We start from the raw sequence: 23,014 nt of genomic DNA, 5'->3' as shown, positions 1-23,014 counted from the left end.
CTCTACCATATTAGGGATATGCTCCACTAGGTCATCAAGTGGTGGAACTATTAGTTAAGTTTAGTTCAGTAGAAGCTCCCTCCTTTTTCATAGTCTATGATTCCTCTCGGTCTTAGTTTGTGGGATTCTATAGACATCTGTGTTCATTGCCATTCAGCAAATTTTGTTCTTTTTGGTGATCCGATTAAGAATATTAGTTGTTCTATGCTAAGATCCTCATCAGAATACAAAAATATGCTTGAGGTTTGTACTCCAAAATAACAAGTAAAAACATGAGTTGTTATGTGTGTTTTCTTATGTTAATTTCATGAAAACTTTTAAAACATGAATTCAAAACACTGAATGGAAGCATGAATCAATAAGTAATACACCAGCCATTGTTAAAGGAGTTCACCCCTCCTGGGCTACATCTCCTTGGATCAGCTCTAATGGTATGACCCCTTCTTATTATGCTCAATGTTTAGAAAAAAGAAGAGTACATAAAGTGCTAAGTGGAATGGTTAGTTTCTCCTTCAAAGAAACAAACTTTTGCAAGAGTTATCACTCCATATACATGTTAACCTATAGTCAAACATGTAAACTTTCAGCAAACAAAGGAATCTTGCACCAAGACCCCATACTCCAACTTCAAAGAGCATTAACAATACCATAATCCACTTGAAGTACATAAACTAGTCTCTCCTCCAAAACACATAGAGAAAAGAGGAATAAAAGCTACAACATTGATGTAATAGCTATTTCAGAAAGCACATGGAGGCTGGAAAACCCCTGCAAGGTCATCTCCATCTTCAAACTCCTCCATAAACTGATTCAACGCTCTGGTTGACCATGGCACCCATAGACTTCAACCTACAAAAAGCCTATCTAGAAGTGCTCCTTTGATTCTGAGACCTGATCTAATGAGTCCATAATGTCCAAAAATGGCTACCTAGCCTCTTTTTGCATCCAATTTGGTCGAAAATTGGAGAAGTTATTACCTCTCCTAATTTCTCCACTATTCGCTCCACAAATTGCCCAAAATTCGGCATCATCCTACAATTTCACCCCATTTTCCACTAATGGGCCAGCAAATCTGCCAAAATCTGGGCGGATTTGTCGGACAGTTAATTTAGTCATCAAGGCCTAAAAACTAAAAGAATGGTCATATGGGGGGTCATGCGCCCAGGGGCTAGCCCCAGTGCTGGCCCCTTACCTTTGGCGATTGCATAAAACGCTAGCGGTTTAGGCTTAAAGCGGTCACATTGCAGCCAGTTACATGACCGTGTGGGCTGGCGATTTTCCCCGACGGTTAAAGGTATAGATGTTGGTAGTTTAATGTTAGGAGTTCACATGGGCGATCTATAAACCGCGTGGGATGGCCCCACACGGACTGGCCCTCTTCCTAAACTGCGCGAAATATAATCCGCAATGTAAAGGGTTAAGAACTGCTTGTGTGGTGCAATGGTAACGACTCTTGTTGTGTGTTGGGAGGTTGCAGTGTTCGACCCCCGCTGCCTCCCCTAGTCGATAACAAAATTTTTGTGGCCTCTCGAGCTGCCATGTGGTGGCCTCCGACTGGGCCACCACAAAAACACATGGACCACACAATACTTGCCACTTGTACCACTAACAAGGTGCCACTTGGCACAACCCAATTCACCGAGGGAATGTTTTGACCAAGTCAAACTTCCATCTCACCTACCTAGTCAGCGCCACGTCAGTAGTACAAACTGCTGACTAGGTTGTCCTTTTTTTTAAAATTCACTTGTTTGGAAAAACGGTCAAAACACAATATCTTGAGCATATGATATCGGTTTTACGCAAAATGAGTCGTGCTGGAATCAAGATGACGAGATCTACGTGGTCGTTTAGGTTCCACACCATTTTGACAACTTTGAATTTTTGGAAAATTTTGAGCTCCTGATCATTTGGGAATCTCTATTTTTTGTCTAATAAACTGGTTAAGAGAGGTCTTTGTAAACTCAAGATCATAAATTTGTGCTACCAGTCTAGTTTCTCATTGGACATACCAGTAGCATAAAGAAAATCTCACATGTAATGCTTCTTCTGATTAATGAAATTTCGAGCTTTGAACAACAACAAAACTTTAAAATTAGATTATTATTTTATCATAATTGTGTGATTATTAAAATGTACAAGTGTTTGTGTAATTGTTTTTTAATCATGTTACTTATGTTTAGTTTTGAAAGTTGGGATGAACAAGGAGGATAATTGTTAATCACGAGAGAAATGAGGAGAAAATCGTTGAATACGTATTTGGCAAAACCACAATAATTAGTTTAAATCCCTTGCTCTATATCAAGGTATGAGTATTGTCGATGAAAGGTGTTACAATAGGTCAATTGTTATTAGGGACTTGGAATTGGTTATTAAATCAATGAGTAAAACCTTTTGTTCAAACAATAGTGCTTTTTCAAGACTGTTTTTACGAATCAAGGAAGATGTAGCAAGATTTGAGAGTGTTCAGTTCTTTCATGGCCCGAGGGTACACAATCAGCGAGCAAATCATTTTCTAACAAGGCAAGTAGATCAGAATGTGGCACTCTCTCAGATTAAAAAATAGGGCATTAGACTTTTCAACATATGGTTTTAAGGTTAATGAACAAGCTAAGCATGTCACACACTCGATGTCACAATTATTGTGAGGTGAATTTATATCAAGCTCAAAGGTTAAGACACACATAGTCCATCCACACATGCTATCATCAATGTCTAAGTGAGTTAATCAAACACCAATCCAGAATTTCGGATGCAAATCATGAAGATCTAATATTTGTGGTACTCATAGGTATATTCTTATGTTGTAATTTAGTATGTTTATGGGTGAATGCAATAAATAAGTATATTATGACAATTTATGAAATGTGAATTATATTTGTTGTTGGTATAAAATTATTATATTCTATCAAAATTAAAATTTATAATTAAATGTATATTGATATAAAACACACATTAAACTATAAATTATGTGGTTTCTGTAAACTTATCTTTTTATATAATTTAAAATAAATATATAAATATATATATATATATATATATATATTATCTTCCTAACCATATGTTTACTAGTGTTTCTCTCCCTCTCCCGTAATATCATTATAACCACTAAAAAATCATTTATAAGTATACCAAATGAAAATTTGTAAAATTCAATTTACTAAATATAACTCCAAAAAACAAAAACATCATCACATACCCCATATGAATATAATTCATAGTTGAATATGTTGTTTCTATAAAATAGAACATCAACTGTAATTTGTGTGTTTTTATATAAACATGTCTTCTTGTATAATTTAAGAAAAATGCATTTTATGAATTCTTTCTAACCACATGCTTACTAGTGTATCCTGGACTCTCTGCACTATCATTATGCCCACTAAAATCTCTCATGTGACCACTCGACGGCCATTTATGAATATGCCTAAATAAAATTGTAAATCTCAATTTATAAAATAAAACAGAAAAATAAAACATAGTACCTTATTTATAAATAAATAAATAACAAAATATAAGAGAAAAATAAAACATAGTGAAATCATCATACCTTACATATTAATAAGTTCTAATAAATAACAATTTGTTGAGTTGGCTTCAATGGTTCTTTTATTTTATTTGATATTTTTTTATTTAATTATAAAATAAAATAATTAAAATGTAAAATTTAGAAAAATATATATTTAATAATATTATATATATATATATATATATAAATTTTGAGCTATTACATTTTTAGTATTATATTATTAGATTGATCATTATTTTTTCTCAATATATAATGGTAGGGAAGAAGGAATATTAGAAAAAATTTATTATGTTTTCTCTAATATTGATTTGTTATACAAATTTGAAGGTGATAGAAAATATGCAAGTAAAATTTTATGTCTTTTAGATAATGGATCACTTTGTAAAAGCACATAAAATAATGATTTTAAAACTCACTTTAAAACATAAAAACATGGACAAATATATCATATACAGTAACACAAGACAACAAAATGATAAAGGAGTTCACCCCTCCTAGGCTACATCTCGTGGCCCAGCTTCCAATGTTGAGCCTCTTTCATTAAGTGCTCAAATTTGTGTTTACATAGATTTATAGTGCTCAAAATGTAAAAATGATGTCTCCAATGGCTCCAGAACAATAAAAAACCCCAAGTTGGGCTCTTGGTACGCTCAATTTGGCCAAAAATTGAAGAAGTTATGCTCTAGAGAAGTTTTATTGCTAACTACTCTACAAACTGGACTCCGCTGCCAACTGTTTTACGAATTCTGTAATTTCAGGGACTGTTGAGCGTCATTTTTGCCCAGTGCTGATGAGATTCCCGTTGGTTCGGGTGTAATTTGTTGGATCGTTTAAATGCGCAATGACCCCTTTGGCGGAAAATTAGGGCTACATGGGGTCATGTGCTTGGGGGTTGGGGCTAACTGCCTGCCCTTTTCGGCAAAGCCCCCTAGTCAGTCGAGCCACGGTTCCACGGGTTCATAAATCCAGAGGTTGGCCCCCAAATCCTTGCACCTGTCCGCCAAGCGCTTTGCCCTGCCTCCGTCTCTGGTCATATGTCATATGGTTAGACCCTGGGTTGGGGCTCAGCCCCGAGCCCTTGGTCACTTAGTTTGCAGTCTCGTGGGTGTGTAGTGACCAAGGGCCAACGACCATTCCCAAGCCCCTCTTCCACAGAGCCTTTCAAACTTCACCGAGCGCATATAGATGCAAACATGACTGGGAGTCAAGGCTGGCAACCCAACCCCTCCTCCCAAATGGAGCTGAAACAAACTTTAAGTATGGTTTCAATTCTATGGTTATCAAGAACTGTCACATGACCTATTGGTAAGGTGCTTGACTTGTGTGCATGAGGTCATGTGTTTGAACCTCTAGAGGTCTGTTTGGACCATTACCAAAAATTTACACAATATTTGGGTGCCAAGTGGCACCCAACCATTGGTCCACATAACAATTCCAACAACCAATCAAAATCCATCAACCCTAAATGAATCCTATGAATCCACTTGGAATCCTACCATTGGCCTGAGGTACACATTCAACCTATTGAGTCATCGTACGGACTGCCCAGTCAGCAGCCTTGCACCTAACTTGCAAAAATTTTACCTTTTTGGGAAAATGATCAAAACGTAATATCGAGAGCATACGATATCAATTTTGAGCGATTCAAGTTGAGTTGCATTTAGGTCAACGAGATCTATGTTTTGGTACCAATTTAGAGCACTTTTGAGCACTTTACTGATCCCTTGGATCACTCCTCCCCACTAGAAGCTTTTGGACCTCCAAAAGTCTATTTTCAGTCAACAAACAGATGAGGGTACATTTCCCTCACCCCTTTCAATCTCAATCCATTTGGCTTTGCTTGGATTTGTACCTTTGAGCCCCACATGAAGGTACTCCACGTTCTGTCTTCTCGAAGTTCTTGCTTTTCTGTCAAGGATAGTATATTGCTACAATTATTCAAGAAATTCAGGGGATAAATCTTTTATTGAAGGAATCTGAACATTCTCTCCTTGATCTTCAATCAAAGGAGGCTCATATAATCTCAAATTATCAACATTAACAACTGCATAAAGTTGCATATATGGAGGAAAATCCAACCGAAAGGCATTATTACCAGTCTTTTCTAAAATCTTAGAAGGTCCATACCTGATTGATTTCAGTTTTTTACCTTCACCTTGAAACCTCTCCTTGCTAATGTAAATCCAAACTTCATCTCCAACCTGAAAATTGTGGTCAACACAATGCTCATCATGCCTTGTATTGTACTTGGCTTGACTCTTTTCCAACTGTTCTTGAACCATTTGATGCACCAATTGAACTTGTTCAATGAATTGCTTGGCCTTATCAATGCCACTATGTCCATCAATAGCAACATCTTTCCCAAAGATAAAATCTAAAGGAGATTTTGGTAAGTATCCAAAGCATGATTCAAATGGACATGTTTGAGTCAATGAATGCTTGGCCTAGTTGTAAGCATGATGAATGTAGTGTAAGTGTTCATCCCAAAGCTTAGGATGTTTGCTGCAATAACCACGAAGAAGATGTACTACTTTATGTTCACCACTTCTGTCTGACCATCGGTTTGTGGATGGAATGTTGTGATCTTATTGAACTTGGTGTCCATGAGTCCCCATAAGCTTGACCAAAATTTTCCAATAGGTCAAGAATCTCGATCAAAAATAATATATGTGGGCAACCCAAAATGTACCCATACGTTTTGAAAGAACATTTGTCCAGTTGTTCAGTTGTAACCTGCTTCTTACAAGGCATCAAAATACACATTTTGCTTAAACAATCCACCACAACATAAAGATAATCATGATTTTTCCTAGACATAGGTAACCCTCCTACAAAGTCCAGAGAAACACTTTCCTAAGGACAAGAAGGAACTGGAAGTGGAGTATACAATCCTAAATTTCTATTGCTAGGCTTACTAGTAAAACACAAAGAACATCCTCCTACATATCGTGAAACACTTTCATTCATACGAGGCCAATAACAATACCTTTGTAATTGTGCCACCATCTTGCCTACACCAAAATGGCCAGCAATAAGATATGTCCTTCCCTTATGATGTTGAATCTTTGATCCAAGTGGATATTCGTGGCCACCCGCCTATTCCAACTAGACCCCGTAGTCAGTTTCATTTGTTTCCTTATTCATTTCAACATTTACTATTTTTAGCATTTTTCGGGTCCTGAACTTCCGGAGCAGTTTTGACCCCCTAAAAGACGTTTTTATGGGGTCCGCAACAAGCCCATGGCCATAGGCAAGGGCTTGCAGTGAAATGTGTAGTACTCAGAGAGACCTTTCCAACAAGGTATCGTACGCGCCAAATGGAGATAATATGACCAAGTTACGACCCTAGGAAGTTGGTTGCCCAACTAACCCCAACGGGGCCCACAAACTCTTGGTGTTACATCTCCTAGGGTTAGGGTTTTGGTTGTTTAGAGTTTTCTCATGTTTTCCAATAATAAATAGGCCCTTGAGCCTCATTGTAACACAATTCAGAGGCATGTAGCTGTCACATCTATTCTCAGAGATATGCTACCATCGCGCGAGCTATCTTATTTCCATTATGTTTGTAAGCATAGTTCAATATTTTTCTATTAATGAAATGAAGTGTTTTTCTGTTGCATCTCTGTGTTTGTGATTATATCTGTAAGTTTTTGCGTTCTTGTTTAAGTTCGGACCAGTGGTATCAAAGCGGTCTGCTCTTTCTCTGTTTTTCTTTGCATGTCCCTAATGAGGTCAGGGTATAAGGAGTTAGGGCTTGATCTAGTTGAACCATTGCAAGATCAGCCTTGCAAAACCTGACGAACTCCCATGGCAGAAGAAAAGAAAGACGAGGGGGTAGGAGATCCTTTCAAAATGTTGCTCGAGGAAGCCCTCAAGTGACATAGGGATGCAATGATGGGTAACTTTGCCCAGATCCTTCGATGGCTACCCACAGGCGATTCATCTTCATCCAACAGCCACTCTGGAGGCACCACTCCTTTTAGGGTACAAGTTAACTTCGATATTCCCATATTTGAAGGCCTGATAGGTGTAGACATCGTAGATAAATGGTTAAATCTATTGGAAGGATATTTTTCAGTTCATGAATTTTCCAATCAGGAAAAGATTACTTTTTGCACTTCTTAAAGCCACAACACACATCAAGGATTGGTGGGAAACCTATTGTGAACAAAAGTTCAAGAGTGAACCCTCACTTTTTCAGCTGCACCCACTTGGAATTATTTCCGAGAGGCCATCAAGGAACAATATTACCCTCTTGGGAACTATGAAGACAAATACATAAAGTGGACCATGCTATGACAGGGAAGGGACCAGGATGTGCTAGAGTTCACAAATACTTTCCATACCCTTCGCATGATGTTGGGTATCAAGGATGCTGAGCGGAATTTGGTGCTCAAGTACCGCACCTGTCTACACAAGTACATCCAGGATGAGATGGAGTTCCTAGACATTTCCTCGCTCGACATTGCGTATCATTACACTGTCAAGATTGAGTAGAAATTTAAATATAAGAAGAGGGACTTTGGATCTGTGAATCCAAAGAAAGGAAAAGGCACCCCCAAACCACAGAAGAAAGGACCAAGCCAAGTCGGTGCTACCCAGGGTAGCTCGTTGAAGCCGCAAGCAAAGAACAACACCCTGAAGATGAAGAAGGACAACGTAAAATGGTCTGTGCTCCATAACAGCTCCACTCATAATACAAGTGAGGGTCAGGCCAAGCAGTCACTAGTGGCCGAGCTGAAGGCTTTCGAATCAGATGCAGGTTCTGACTCTGAATCAGAACCTGATAAGGGAACTGGCAAAGGAAAGCAGATCATTGATGCAGAGCCCAATCCTACCATGGCCACTGTTAGCTACCTATACCAATAGGTTTCATTTTTCATGATTGGCAGGGGAAGTGCCAATATGATCTACTTTGGTGATGCAAAGATCTCATATTCTTGTGGAAGACACATATCTACAGTTGGTTGATGCTGTCCTACTTCTGAATGGGTGATCCAACAGTCTAAGTTGGGTCATGCCATGTTTCAATTTTTGTTGTAGATTAAAGAAAGAAATATGTCCAAACTGTTCAATCTTGGCAGATAAAGTAGTTAGGTAGAGAATGAAGGTTCCCAACTGTTCAATCTGGGGCCTTGGAAGTAATAAGGCTAGCCTTAGATAGAAAATCAAAAGGAAAATGCCAAAGGAAAAGAAAAGGCACATGAGGGTTTGCAAGTATAAATGCACCCTCCTTGAAGTAACAAAAAATGCTAGGCAATAGAATGGGTAGGTAGATGGGGTTGCAGAAGCATGATTTCTTTCATATCACTGCCCTAAGCAAAGGTAATACATGGCCAGTGCAGATATTCCTATTAAGCAATTTTGGAGCAACAAAGTGGAGCATGTCTAACTTCCCAATCATCCCCCATCAAATTCCTTGCTAACATCCCTCTATCACCTTGGTTTATGAGAGAAATCAAACTCATTCATTGATCCTTGTAGCATAAAGAGCCACATTTCTTGTGTAAAAAATCTTTTCATTTTGATCTACTCTCCTAACTAAGTTTGTTCCCTAACAACTTAGTCTTTGCCTCCTCCTATTCCTATTCCCCTCCAATACTAACTACTAACTCTATCTATACTTAACTCCCTATGTTCCCCTTTCCCTATTACTATAGCATCATTGTGTATAAAAACCCCAAAAAATAAGTATATTCCCTTCCCCTAGGCAATATAGCCTAATAGTCCTAAAGGGTTGAAATACAAAGAAATCAAAGCGCTAAGGCAAGACTGCGCTAATATAGTGTCTTGGGATTAAATCAAGATCCGCTTGGTTTATAACCCTAACCCCACTTTTGCAAAAATATCAAAAACCCATTTCCGCCAGCAAAAACATTGTTAAAACCCACTTTTGCCGCCTATCTAAAGTTTTGGGTTACAATGCGCATTTCACAAAAAACAAGAGAAATTATTAAAATAATGCCGCCGTATTGTCCTACCATGTTTGCAACCCGTCAACCGTCGGATCTGGGCTTTCCCATCCGACGGCCCACATTGATATCGGACCGCCCCCGATGGCGGTACTTTACCTCCCAAAAAATGTCAGACCATGACGTCAGGGCAGTGCCACGCGTCGCTCCCAAATCATATCGGGAGGCCGCCTGCCAAAACCACTCCTGTACTGTAAGCGGTCCGATGGAACCGCTTACCGCCCTCCGTATACCGCCTGCCCATGTCACGTCCATGTCATGCCCACGTCACCGCCACATCAGCGCCCGACCCGCCATCGCCCTGAGCTGTCTGCCACGTCCCCCATCCACGCGGACCACTCACAGGCTGCCACGTCACCCTTCCGTACCCGACCCCACCCGATGACGTCATGCTGACGTCATCCAAAAAACGCGCCAAAGGCCCAAAATGTCCATATTTTCGCCAAAATTCGCGTTTTTTCTCATTTTTCACCAAAAGTCTACTGTGCTCTCTGCATGTATTTTACGACGTCCTCGCCGCCAACCTGCAACAAATTGACTTAAGGACCGTGGGCGCCCTCAATTCGCCTGCATTGCCGCCATTGCCAGAGTTTACCAGGTATTTACCAAAATCTCCCCTCCGCACCTGGTTTTGTGCATAATTCACCAAAACAAGCGAAAAAAGAGAGAAAAACACTGTAATTTCCAGAAAATTCTCGGTGACCACCTTTATCTCTAACTACAAGGCCGAATTTACCTACAGACTGTCCGCATTTAGCCTAATTTCCACCAATTTACATTCTGTTTGCGCATTCGCAAACTGAAACCTCTGCTGCACAAGTTCACCGGGAAAACAACTCTTCAGTCTCAGTATTTGATCATTATACCTTCTCAGGAGTATTCCAACTTGTTTTCACTATAATTCACCCTGTTTCCCCTGCAAATTGCCTTGCTTCTGCAGAATTCGTTGCTCTGTATCATTGTGCCCAGAAAAACAGGTTCTAATACAATTCAAAGTACCAAAACCATGGAGACACCAGTTGCATTGAATGTGACACCTCTAAATGCCCCACAAAGAGAGCTAGAGTGGCTGCCCTTGGCTGACAGAGACTACCAAATGGCAAAGGGAATCCCAGAATATAGTAAGTACCACATTCATGTACTCAATGACCTTAAAGCCAAACATCTCAGTGGGAATGATATCCTGGGGATTTGGGACTCCAACTTGCCTATTTTCAATCTCCCTCAAGTCAATATCCTCCCAGACTTGATACATAGATGCAGTGCCAACTATGACCCATGTCAGAGAGCTGTCCTCAATTCCTCAGGCTCAGTTTTGTTCCATGTTAGCCCTGAGGCCATAAATGAGATGCTACACTTTCATACTGCAAAGCCATTGACTCCTCTCTCCATGATGGACTTGCTAAAGAAAGGAGGCAAGCTATCTAGTGCCCAAATTTTAAAGATCAATCAGTTATTCGTTCAACCAGGCTCTGAAACTGTGAGGACTCCTCCCATAGGAAATGTATATTTCAATGAGTTGGGCAGGATGCTTGTGGATATGATCAGTTATGTCCTGCGTTATAGGACATCTGAGGATGCTGATGAAACTATTATGGCCATGATGTCCATCTTCTCCCCTGGGAAGTCTCCTGCTGTTCACTATGATTATGCTGCCTACATTGCCAATAAGATTCATGAGCAATTGATGAATCTAGAGAGGGAAAGGATATTTAGGTATACTTCTTATATCTATCACCTGTTTCTATTCTATCAGCCTGATAGCTTCCCTATTACTCTCAAAAAGCTTGATGCCCAAGGGAACCCAAGGTCTGTAGTGTTTTGGTCTTCAGTTTTCCATCATATATCTTTTTCACCATACAATTATTGTGAATTCATAGACCTGTTTATCCATCCAGCCATGTCCTTGTTGCTGAGTGCCCCTCCTCCAAGATTTACAGATGAGATGCAAAGGATCCTCCAGCTCTCAAAGGCCTACAGCATTGGGGATTGGTATTTCTACCAACACCATACAGTGATCAGAATATATGGTTGTGAGTTAGCCCCATATAGGCTACCAAAATATGTCCCTATGAGACTCTTTGCCTTAGAGTATTTCAGGCAGTTTGGAAATGCAGACATGGTCCATTTCCACAGCAAAAACAAGAAGGTGCAACTTAAAGTCAGAAATCAGCTAGGCCCATTCATTTATAATAAAAGAGAAGAGGCATGGCAAGAAGCAGACAAGATCCTGCAACGCCTTGGATTGCAAACTAGTTTCCTCTCGATACCCTATGACCCAAATCACTTCATTAGCCTTAGAAGGGTTAAGTATAAATTGGCTAGCTATGATCATGTCAGGCTGCCCCACATTGAAAAATATGCCAATTTGTTAAGATGGAAAGAGGGCACATTAGAGGAAGCAAGTACTAAAGAGGAAATTCTACAAAAAGAAGCAAAGAATCTTGAAAAGGAAGCTGACTTAGAAAATTGTGGGCAGGTTTCCTCTCCTTATCAAAATAAGCTTGGAGCAGCTGCATCATCTTCTACAGCCCCCCAGCAGGCAGCTAAAACTACTCCTCAGGCAGCCAGCAAAGGTAAAGAAAAATAGATGGAACAGGAACTGCCACCCCCTACAGCAGAACAGTAGAAGGAGCAGCCCAAACAGCAAGAAGAAATGGCTGAAGCTCCCATATCTACAGAGCAGCAGGCTCAAGAAAGTGTGCCTCCAAGGCAAGAAACAACATTGGAGGCCTCGGTGCTCCAAACTCCACTAAATGAAGAGAGAACCAGGAAGAGGGATAGAGAGCAGGAAACTCCCCTCACCACATCAACAAATCAACAAGGGGGGAAAAGGCAAAGACTAAATCCTCTTTCTGAAGAAGAGATGCCTATTGGGCAATCCTTGGGTATGGGCCCCCCTAGCATGGAAGCATCTGCCAGGTCCTTTCAGCAGGAACAAGAAAGAACCCTTGGAGGAGAGGTCAGCTCCTCAAGCCAGCAAAGGAGGGCAGAATCTGGCATAAAGAAGCAATTCATTGATATCAAGAAGAGGAATGAGCCAGTTACACTCCAACTGTACAATCACTTGCTCAAAATGGCTCCCACAAACCAGCAGAGGCTTATGTCAGCATATGACATAACAGAGGGAAAGATGACTATGAGTCATTTCATGCCTACTATGCTGCAACCATAGTCAGCTGCAGATTACATAAGGACCAACCTTGAGGTACTTGCAAAAGACATCCACCCAATGGACCAGATAGAGCTTCACAAGCAAACGGGTGAGATGGTCTATTCAACTCTTGCATACAAGACCTTCCTGGCACACAAATTGCAAAACAATATTCATAATACAACTGCCCAACTTGAGTTGGAGAAGGCATCCTCTCAGGCCAAAGACAATAGGATCAGGTCTTTGGAAGATATTATTATAGAGCTTGGGCATGACCCAAAGGATCCCAAAGCTGTACAAGCACTACTAAAGGAAAGAGATGCAGATATAGCGGCTTTGAGGAAAATGGTAAAAATTCCAGCAACCCTTCACCCTCAAACAGAAGAGGTTGCTCAGCAGAAGAAGGACCAGGATGTAGCAGCCATGCTGCTAACACTACACAAACAGTTGGTACAAACAGAAGGGAAATTGGTAGAAACAGAGGCTCCATTACAGGCAGCCCTGCAGCAGAAAGAAGGAGGCCAGACATCTCGGCCCCCTCAGCCAGTGATCAACCTTGAGGAGCCACCTCAAATTATCACTCCTCCCACAGGACAGACAGCTGAAATAGGTCCATCAACATCAGCACTAGCAACAACATCAGAATAGGCTCCAAGCCTTGATATGCAGAAGATGATGAAGGAGATTCAAGTTCTAGAGGCCCAGATGGCAGAGCTAAATGAAGCCAAGGAGAAATTTGCCACAGTTAATGAAAAATATGACAAATCAAAGAAAACTGTAGCTGAAAGAACAAGGGAAGTAAGAGCTCTTGAGAAAAAGATAAAAGAGCTGGAGAAAGAGCTCTCTCTTGACAAAATAGTGGCAGAAATCAAGAAAGTCCTATGGGCCAATATTGGTCAATCTATAACAGACCAATGGCAATACATAGAAACCATTCATGAGCACATGGACCTCATAGGCAGGGCACACAAGGAGAGTCAAAGAGCAAGGGCATCTCTAGGCACTATGCCTGAGATAGCTAATAGGATGATCAATGTCCTGAACAACCGCACAGGCCCTCAGCTGGCAGCAATAGGAATCCCCAATAGAACTGACACCATCTTACTGATAAAGAGGGTCCTCACTTTGAGAAATTTGGTGCAAACATTGGATAGAAGGTGCCAGGAAATGCAAACAGAGGTGAACAAGTTCACAGAGAAGTTCACAGCATTGCATAACAGAGGCCTTCCCAGCCTACTAAACAGTGCAGGTAGGTTGCTGTCCCATGAAAATTATGCCAAAAGGGTAAATACATTTGCCACAAATCAGATCACTGCAGGATCAAGTATCCCAGAGGAAATAGGGCCTGCATCTGGGTAGAGCCTCTATGAGAAAATATAAAATTTATTTTTTATCATGAATGAAATCAAACATCTATTTGAAGTGCCTCCTAATTACTATAAATATACTGAGGCAGATGAAACACTAGGCACAATTTTGAGACATCAGTTGCCTACACAGGAATGGTGGACCAGCATGATACAGACATTGCTGTGAACAAACAGGTTTTCATCAAATTTTTACATCAAAATACAAATCATCATGTTCAGACAGGTGATACATCCACTATGACTGTAAAAGAGTGGACTGAGCCAACTCAGCAAACCAATTCGGCCACTAAAGCAACCTCGACAGATACAGATGACAGGGCCGAGAAAGCTACAGCACGACAGAACATTAAAGGCATATCATTCAGAATAAATGCAGAGCGCTCAACCGACTCAGTGGCCTCCAAAAGTCAAAAAGGCTTCTGACAAAACTGAAGGGTATTCATTGTATATTTAGAATAGTAATAACTCTCTTATCTGCTATTCTGAAAGTTGGTGAACGCATTTATTGAGCAAATGACTCAGCGTTCAGATATTTTGTAAAAACCGATTGTATATATATCCCCTCGCATAAGCTTGCTGGGGTTGTTGATTTTCTCTTCCAGAGAACCCATGCTGTAAATTTCAGACTTTTAATACAGGGAGCTGATGGAATTTCCAAAGTTCTGAGTCGTTTTGATGTGTTATGGTGTGATTGCTTGCTACTACAGGATTCCTGCATATTTCATGGCACAATAAGTTTCTTGAACCTTCTTGTTATGTATTTCGTTCTTTCATAATCCGTTCATGCTCTATATTTCACAGTTTAATAGCACAGAAAAAGAATAGTTTCAGGATTTGTTCATTGAATACCCTGAACTCAATCTATGTTGTTATGAATGTTTTCCTCTAGTATTAGTTATGAAAGTGTAATTCTTAATTGCTTCACCTTCAAACTAAAACTTCACAGTGAGTATTATTCAGGAATTCAAATCTGCTCCTGAGTGATATATCTCTTTCTCACATCACCAGCTTAGTGAAAAACTCTTAGTTGCCTTTCACTGGCTGGACATGTTTCATCTTCACAATTTTAAGTTTGTTTCATGATATATCTATAAGGCCCTGCAGTTTTAGCAAATCTCACCCAATATCTCAAACAACCCATAATCACAGACTCCATTGCCCAATGGACTGAACCTTCTGAAGACCTCATCTCAGCTACTGGAAGACATCATTCAACCAAAATTGTAAACAAAATCCTCACCTCATAACTAGCCTAAGATCACAAAAAATAAAGCTAAAACTGAAAGAGAGAGCCCTCTCTGATTGCAGGTGGGCTAGAACCTGCAATCCAAAGCTTGGTTAGTGGTTACCCCGGCCGTATTCCCTCAGGAGTCAAAGGGAACAACCTGGGTGTTAACATAAATGGCGACTCCACTGGGGACCTGAATGAACTTTGTAACCCCCTGTCTGATTCTTAATACTGTAGATAAAGCCTGAGTGACAGCCAGATAGCTTTAGAAACTGCCTCTGCTTTGCATTTGCAGGAGTATATAAAAGCTGCCTCAGTCAATCTTTATTCAGTCTTAAGTTCCATACAGTTGTGCTATGCCTGATCAGTCCTTGTCAAATATCACTATCTCTTAGAAAATTCTCCTAAAGAAAATCACAGAAACTGGCTCCGAAGAAGAAAACTCGCTATACAAGGTCAAACCCAGATCCTGATCCATCACCTGAGTTCCAAAATCCAAACTTGATTTCAAGAATCCTTAAGAGACACAAATCAGAAGGGACTCTATTAGATTCAAGTTCTAAAGCAGGTCTTCAAACTGACATCCCAACCCCTGCTAAGGTTTCTCTACATCCTCACACTACTGTGCCACAACCTCCTAGTTCTTCATCTACTTCACAAGGTGTCCTTTCAGCCACTCCATCAACTACACATACCCCTCTCATCCCCTTTCCTCCACTTGTCCCATTCATTCCTGTTATCCCTATCGTCCCACCAAACATGGCTAATAGATATGCTCCACTGCAGCTACCTGCCAATCCAGGGCCTATGCCTCAAGATTACCAAAGCAAGATTTCATATTTTGATGGTACTGGCTCCTATCCAGCCCTTCAACATACCAAGAAAATGCAGGACTACTTTGAAAATTATGAGATAGATGATGATGGGGTTAGAATGAAAATTTTTGTGCAAAGCCTAACAGGAGATGTAATATCATGGTTTAGGTCACTCCCAGCAAACTCCATAGCTGACCCTGAAGCCCTGTATCAAACCTTTATCAACAGATGGGAGAAGAAAAAGGATCCACTTCATATTTTATCTGAATACAATACTATCAAAAGAGGTCCCCAAGAAACTGTCTTGGATTATTGTGCTCGGTTCAACAATGTCTACAATGCTATTCCCCAAAATCTCAGACCCCCACCTGATTTAGCTATATACACCTTTCCTGATGGGTTTGATTCAGATATGGCATACCAATTAAGAGAAAGAGCTCCCCGAACTTTAGCTAAAATGCAACACATAGCAGTGAGTGTAGAAGCCAACCTGATAGCTAGGAGAAATAGGACCAGAACTGAAAGAAAGACTACCTTCAAAGAAGAGCCTTCAGGCTGGGATCAAAAATTAGATGCAATAATCACTGGTATGCATAGATTAGGTGATAGAGTAGAATCAGTTGAGAGGAAATCATCATGGGAAGCACCACAGAATAATCCTATCAGGAATCCCAATTTTAGAAGAAATCAAAATCCTAATGTTGGCAAGGCCAGCCCTGAACCAGAGATAAGGCCTCCGTTCCAAGAAAACTATGCTGAAGCATCTACTTCTAGTGAGCAGATAGATGATACCCACATCAATTTGATGGGCCTGAACGATGATCAGCAAGTTTTTCTGAGTCAAGAAGATCATGAAGAGGAAGACATAAGCCAGTTCCAAACTAGATCAGGTGAATCATTTGATTTCAAACAAGGCTATGACACAGCTGTTTTTGAAGTTCATAAACAATACAAATTAAGAAGCAGAACTGTAAATGTGCCACAGCCTGAGAAAACAAAGGATAGCCTACAACCTAGGAAAGCTATTGTCACAGAGCCTACTAACAAAACTGATTCAATTACAAATGAAGTAATAGTTGAAGAGGTAACAGAACCATTTCCCTCAAATCAAGAACCAAGGGTTACACCTCCTTTACAGCACAATCCAAGCAGCACTTTCCAAAAGATGAGCAAAAAGGACAAGCCTCAAGATCAAATTGAGAGTCAAGAAGAAATCTCTAAGAACTCAAATGAGAAAGAAAAGGGTTGTTAACCAGAACACCAAGATCCAATCTGAAAAACCTTTTGACCTAGAAGCTGAAATTGGTAAATTAAAGATAGCCATTCCTCTTTCAGAGCTAGCCAAGCATGACATTTACAAACAACAAATCAAGAAGTCCCTTCAGCTGACCCACAACAAAGATGATGTCAATGTGTTGGATGATACCCCAGAATTGCTTTTCGGTCCAGAGGTTGATGGAAAAACAGCAACCACTGGAATCTTACCTTTTTATGTCAGCTTGCATGTTCATGATAAGATATTACACAATGCAATGTTTGATTCAGGCGCTTCTCATAACCTTATGCCTAAATCAGTGATGGAGAGGTTAAATCTAGACATTACAAGACCATATAAAGACCTATTTTCATTTTACTCTAGCCAAGTTAAGTGTTTAGGCTTGATAAAAGATCTATGTGTGTCCCTAGTCCAGTACCCAAATAAAACAATCTTAATGGACGTTGTAGTTGCTGATATCCCACCCAAATATGGAATGTTGTTATCAAGATCATGGGGGGTTAAACTCCAAGGTTCCCTGCAATTAGACATGTCATATGCCACCATCTCTGTCTTTGGGTAGCCAAAGAGGCTATACAGGGAGTCACTCATGAAATACATGGTGAGCAGTGAAGAAAAACCTCAAAATTTCCCTATTTATGCAGTCCATTCTGATATGGATTCCTTCATTCTGTTCAATGATGATATAAGTCCAATGAGTGATAACAAATCTGTCATACTTGAACAAGATCTGTATATAAGTGAGCAATCAAGTTCCCAAGAAATCAAGATTGAGAAATCAATTGATGAGGTAGTTCTAGAAGACAAACCAGATGAAAGACAAGAACTCCAACTTATAATCCCAAGTCATAGAGAAAATGTTGAAAATCCCCTAAATCAAGAGATCCTATGGTTTCTTGAGTTTGATGGATCAGTCAACAAATTAGGGGCAGGAGCTGGAGTGTGGATTCATAACAAACAAAGCAATCATGCACAAGGTCGAGCCTATAGGCTTAATTTCAGATGTACTAATAATATGGCAGAATATGAGGCTCTTCTGCTAGGCCTCAAACTGGTAAAATCATTTCAGGCCACAAAAGTTTCAATCATGGGAGATTCAGACCTTATTATCCAACAAGTGAAAGGCAATTTTGTCACAAATGACAAAAGACTAAGATCATACAGATCTGCTACTATTGAAATACTTAAGGCTTTCACTGAATTTCAAATGACCAAAATACCTAGAACTCACAACATTCATGCACACAATTTAGCTACATTTGCCAATACATGCAAATTGCCTTTTGAACCCAACCACTGCTTTACAGCTGAGATAAAACACAGACCTTTTGTCCCAAACAATGTCAAAGATTGGCAAGTGTTTGAGGACGATGCACAGATAAATGAATTCTTAACCTTGCAGCATGAATTTTCAGGCTTGAACATTGATGTTGATTCTGTGAAAGACACACAGCCATTGAGTGAACAGGACCAAACAACAATATCACCCAAAACAACAAATCAAATACTTTGTCCAACAAACTTTGACAAGGAAAAAATACAAGAACTTGAACAATTGCATTTTGATGAAGTAGCTGGTACAGAGGCTGAAATCATAGAGCTAAAAGACAACTTTCTACCAACAGGCCTAACTCCATTGGAGGACATTTTTGACTCAAATGATGTTCCTAGAAAACCAAAAATGCAACCCCTTAATGCTGCCATTGAAGAATGCAACATTGGAACTATTGAAAAACCCAAGATAATAAAATTGTCCGCCTCTTTACCTCCTGATCAGAAGCCTAAATACATTGACCTCTTTAAAGAGTTCCAAGATGTGTTTGCATGGAGTTATGAGGATTTGAAATCCTATGGCACCTCTGTTATTCAACACACTATCCCTCTCAAGCCCAATCAAAAGCCATTCAAACAAAAATTGAGAAGAATCAATCCTATGCTTCTCCCTTCAATTGAGAAAGAGGTACAAAAAATGTTTAAAGCTGGTATCATAGCACCAATCAGGTTTTCAGATTGGATTTCAAACTTGGTCCCCACAAGAAAGAAGACTGGTGAGATTAGGCTTTGTGTTGACCTAAGGAATTTGAATCAAGTATCCCTTAAAGATAATTATCCCTTACCAAAAATGGATCATATTCTCCAAAGAGTGGTGGGGGCTTCAAGAATCTCATTACTTGATGGATTCTCAGGCTTTAATCAGATCCTAGTCCACCATGATGATCAAGATAAAACAACATTCACAACCCCATGGGGGACTTTCAAGTATGTCAAAATGCCTTTTGGGTTAAAAAATGCAGGAGCTACATTTCAGAGAGCAATGGATATTGCTTTTGCTAAAGAGATTCATGACTTCCTGGTTATTTACTTAGATGACCTCACACCTTTCTCAAAATCTGACCAAGAACATTTAAAACACTTGAGACAAATATTCATAACATGTAGGAAATATGGAATTTCCTTAAATCCCAAGAAGTCTCTATTTGGTTTGGAAGAAGGTAAGCTATTAGGTCATATCATTTCAAAGGATGGCATTAGAATTGACCCAAACAGAATAAAGGCCATCTTGCAAATGCCCCATCCAAGAAACATTAAAGAATTACAAGCCTTCTTGGGAAAGATCAACATTTTAAGGAGATTTATCCCAAACTTAGCAGAATTGATCAGATTACTAAACAACATGCTAAAGAAGGATTCAAAAGTGAAGTGGACAGTAGAAGCAAATCAAGCTTTTGAAGGTATTAAATTGGCCCTTACCCAAACCCCAGTCTTAACAAATCCTCAATTTGACAGAGAATTTATCATTTTCTCTTTTGCCTCCTAGCACACCATTGCTGCTGTCTTATTGCAGAAAGATGATCAAGGGAATGAAAAACCTATTGCTTTCTTTAGTAGAGCCCTTAGAGATGCACCTCTGAAATATCAGATCATGGAAAAGCAAGCTTATGCTTTGGTCAAAGCCATCAAAGACTTTAGGATCTACATCCTATACTCCCATGTTATTGCTTATGTACCAAATCCCATTGTGAAAGACATACTAACTCAAGAAAACTTAGAAGGCAGAAGAGGAAAATGGATTGCCAACATATTGGAATTTGACATTGAGATAAGACCCACAAAACTGATAAAAGGGCAAGGTTTGGCTAAATTGATGTCAGAAGCAAACTTCCAAGCCTTGGATATTAACCAACTAGACAATGAATCGGAGCTGGCGACTCCAAAGATCAATGCAGCCTTTGAACAATCCCTGTGGTATTCTGATATCTGTTATATATTGCAAAATCTGTGTGCTCCCCCAGGATTGTCTAGAACCAAATCTAGATTTTTAAAAATGAAAGCTTCAAGATTTTGTGTTATAAATGGTAATTTACTATGGAAAAATCATGAAGGTATACTGCTGAACTGTTTGAATATGGATGAGACTAACAATGTTATAAAAGAATTTCATGCAGGTGATTGTGGTGGACATTTGTACTGGAATTCCACTGTGGATAAGATATTAAGGTCAGGTTACTATTGGCCCACTCTATTCTCTGATGTTAAAAATTTCACCACTACATGTCATAAGTGTCAAGTATTTGAGGGAAAAAGAAAGTTACTACCACTTCCCTTAAAGCCTATTGCAACAGAAAGGCCCTTTCAGCAATGGGGCTTGGACTTCATTGGGGAAATTCATCCTTCATCCTCAGGCCAACATAGATGGATTCTAACAGCCACAGATTACTTTACTAAATGGATTGAGGCTGTTCCATGCAGACAAGCAAATGATTCTACTATTATTCAGTTCCTTGAAACCAACATTCTTTCCAGATTTGGTTGTCCTGACAAGATAATAACAGACAATGCTGCTGCTTTCAGATCCAAGAAGATGGTGAACTTTTGTCACAAATTCCACATTACTTTGGGCCATTCTACTGCCTATTACCCTCAAGGCAATGGTTTAGCTGAATCATCCAACAAAAGTCTTATCAACATCATTAAGAAGATACTAGAAGAAAATAAGAAAAATTGGCACAAGAAGCTTGTAAATGCCTTGTGGGCAGACAGGCTAACAACCAAAAGATCTATTGGGGTCAGCCCATATGAGTTGGTTTATGGAATGGAAGCCAAATTCCCTTCATCATTGGGGGTCCCTGTCATGAAGCTACTTCAAGAAAGTCAAGCTGAACCAAATGACATGCAAAGAAGAATCAATCAGATTATCTGTTTATAGCAAACTAGAGATCAAGTGTATAGCAGAGTTCAAATCCTACAAGAGAAGCTGAAGAAAGCCTTTGATAGAAGAACCAAGGCTGAAGATTTCTTCATTGGAGATAAAGTGCTTAAATGGGATTCAAGAAGAGAAGATAAGGGAAAGCATGGCAAAATTTGACTCCCTTTGGAGAGGACCTTTTGTTATTCAAGCAGTACAAGGAAATAACACTTATTTCTTGAAAAATTTGGATGGCACTGAAGCTGAAGAGGGCCCTGTAAATGGCCGGATGTTAAAGCATTATTTTGACTACTTTCCATGTATATAGCATGGCTCTGCCCTGTACATTATCAGTTGTATATAGTTTTTCTTCCAGCATATGAATAGTCCAGTTCAAGAAGTTTTGTAAATAAGCAGCAAAAGGCTTTTATTTCACAAGTTCCACAATGGTGACAGATTCCAGTTTTGAAGTCCAAAGAGGAAGTTTTCAAGTTTTGAGAAGAAGTCAAAAGCCAAGGCATTCTGACCTGCTGTTCTTGGTCTTTCAAGTAGAAAAACCATCCCCAAGTGGAGCCACTGTTAGCTACCTATACCAATAGGTTTCATTTTTCATGATTGGCAGGGGAAGTGCCAATATGATCTACTTTGGTGATGCAAAGATCTCATATTCTTGTGGAAGACACATATCTACAGTTGGTTGATGCTGTCCTACTTCTGAATGGGTGATCCAATAGTCTAAGCTGGGTCATGCCATGTTTCAATTTTTGTTGTAGATTAGAGAAAGAAATCTGTCCAAACTGTTCAATCTTGGCAGATAAAGTAGTTAGGTAGAGAATGAAGGTTCCCAACTGTTTAATCTGGGGCCTTGGAAGTAATAAGGCTAGCCTTAGATAGAAAATCAAAAGGAAAATGCCAAAGGAAAAGAAAAGGCACATGAGGGTTTGCAAGTCTAAATGCACCCTCCTTGAAGTAACAAAAAATGCTAGGCAATAGAATGGGTAGGTAGATGGGGTTGCAGAAGCATGATTTCTTTCATATCACTACCCTAAGCAAAGGTAATACATGGCCAGTGCAGATATTCCTATTAAGAAATTTTGGAGCAACAAAGTGGAGCATGTCTAACTTCCCAATCATCCCCATCAAATTCCTTGCTAACATCCCTCTATCACCTTGGTTTATGAGAGAAATCAAACTCATTCACTGATCCTTGTAGCATAAAGAGCCACATTTCTTGTGTAAAAAATCTTTTCATTTTGATCCACTCTCCTAACTAAGTTTGTTCCCTAACAACTTAGTCTTTGCCTCCTCCTATTCCTATTCCCCTCCAATACTAACTACTAACTCTATCTATACTTAATTCCGTATGTTCCCCCTTCCCTATTACTATAGCATCATTGTGTATAAAAACCCCAAAAAATAAGTATATTCGCTTCCCCTAGGCAATATAGCCTAATAGTCCTAAAGGGTTGAAATACAAAGAAACCAAA

This window comes from Pinus tabuliformis, chromosome 1_2 (assembly GCF_031772625.1).
Source record: "Pinus tabuliformis cultivar Carrire ecotype Pingquan chromosome 1_2, CPIR1, whole genome shotgun sequence".
In the NCBI taxonomy this organism is placed as follows: Eukaryota; Viridiplantae; Streptophyta; class Pinopsida; order Pinales; family Pinaceae; genus Pinus; species Pinus tabuliformis.
This window is presented reverse-complemented; position numbering follows the sequence as displayed.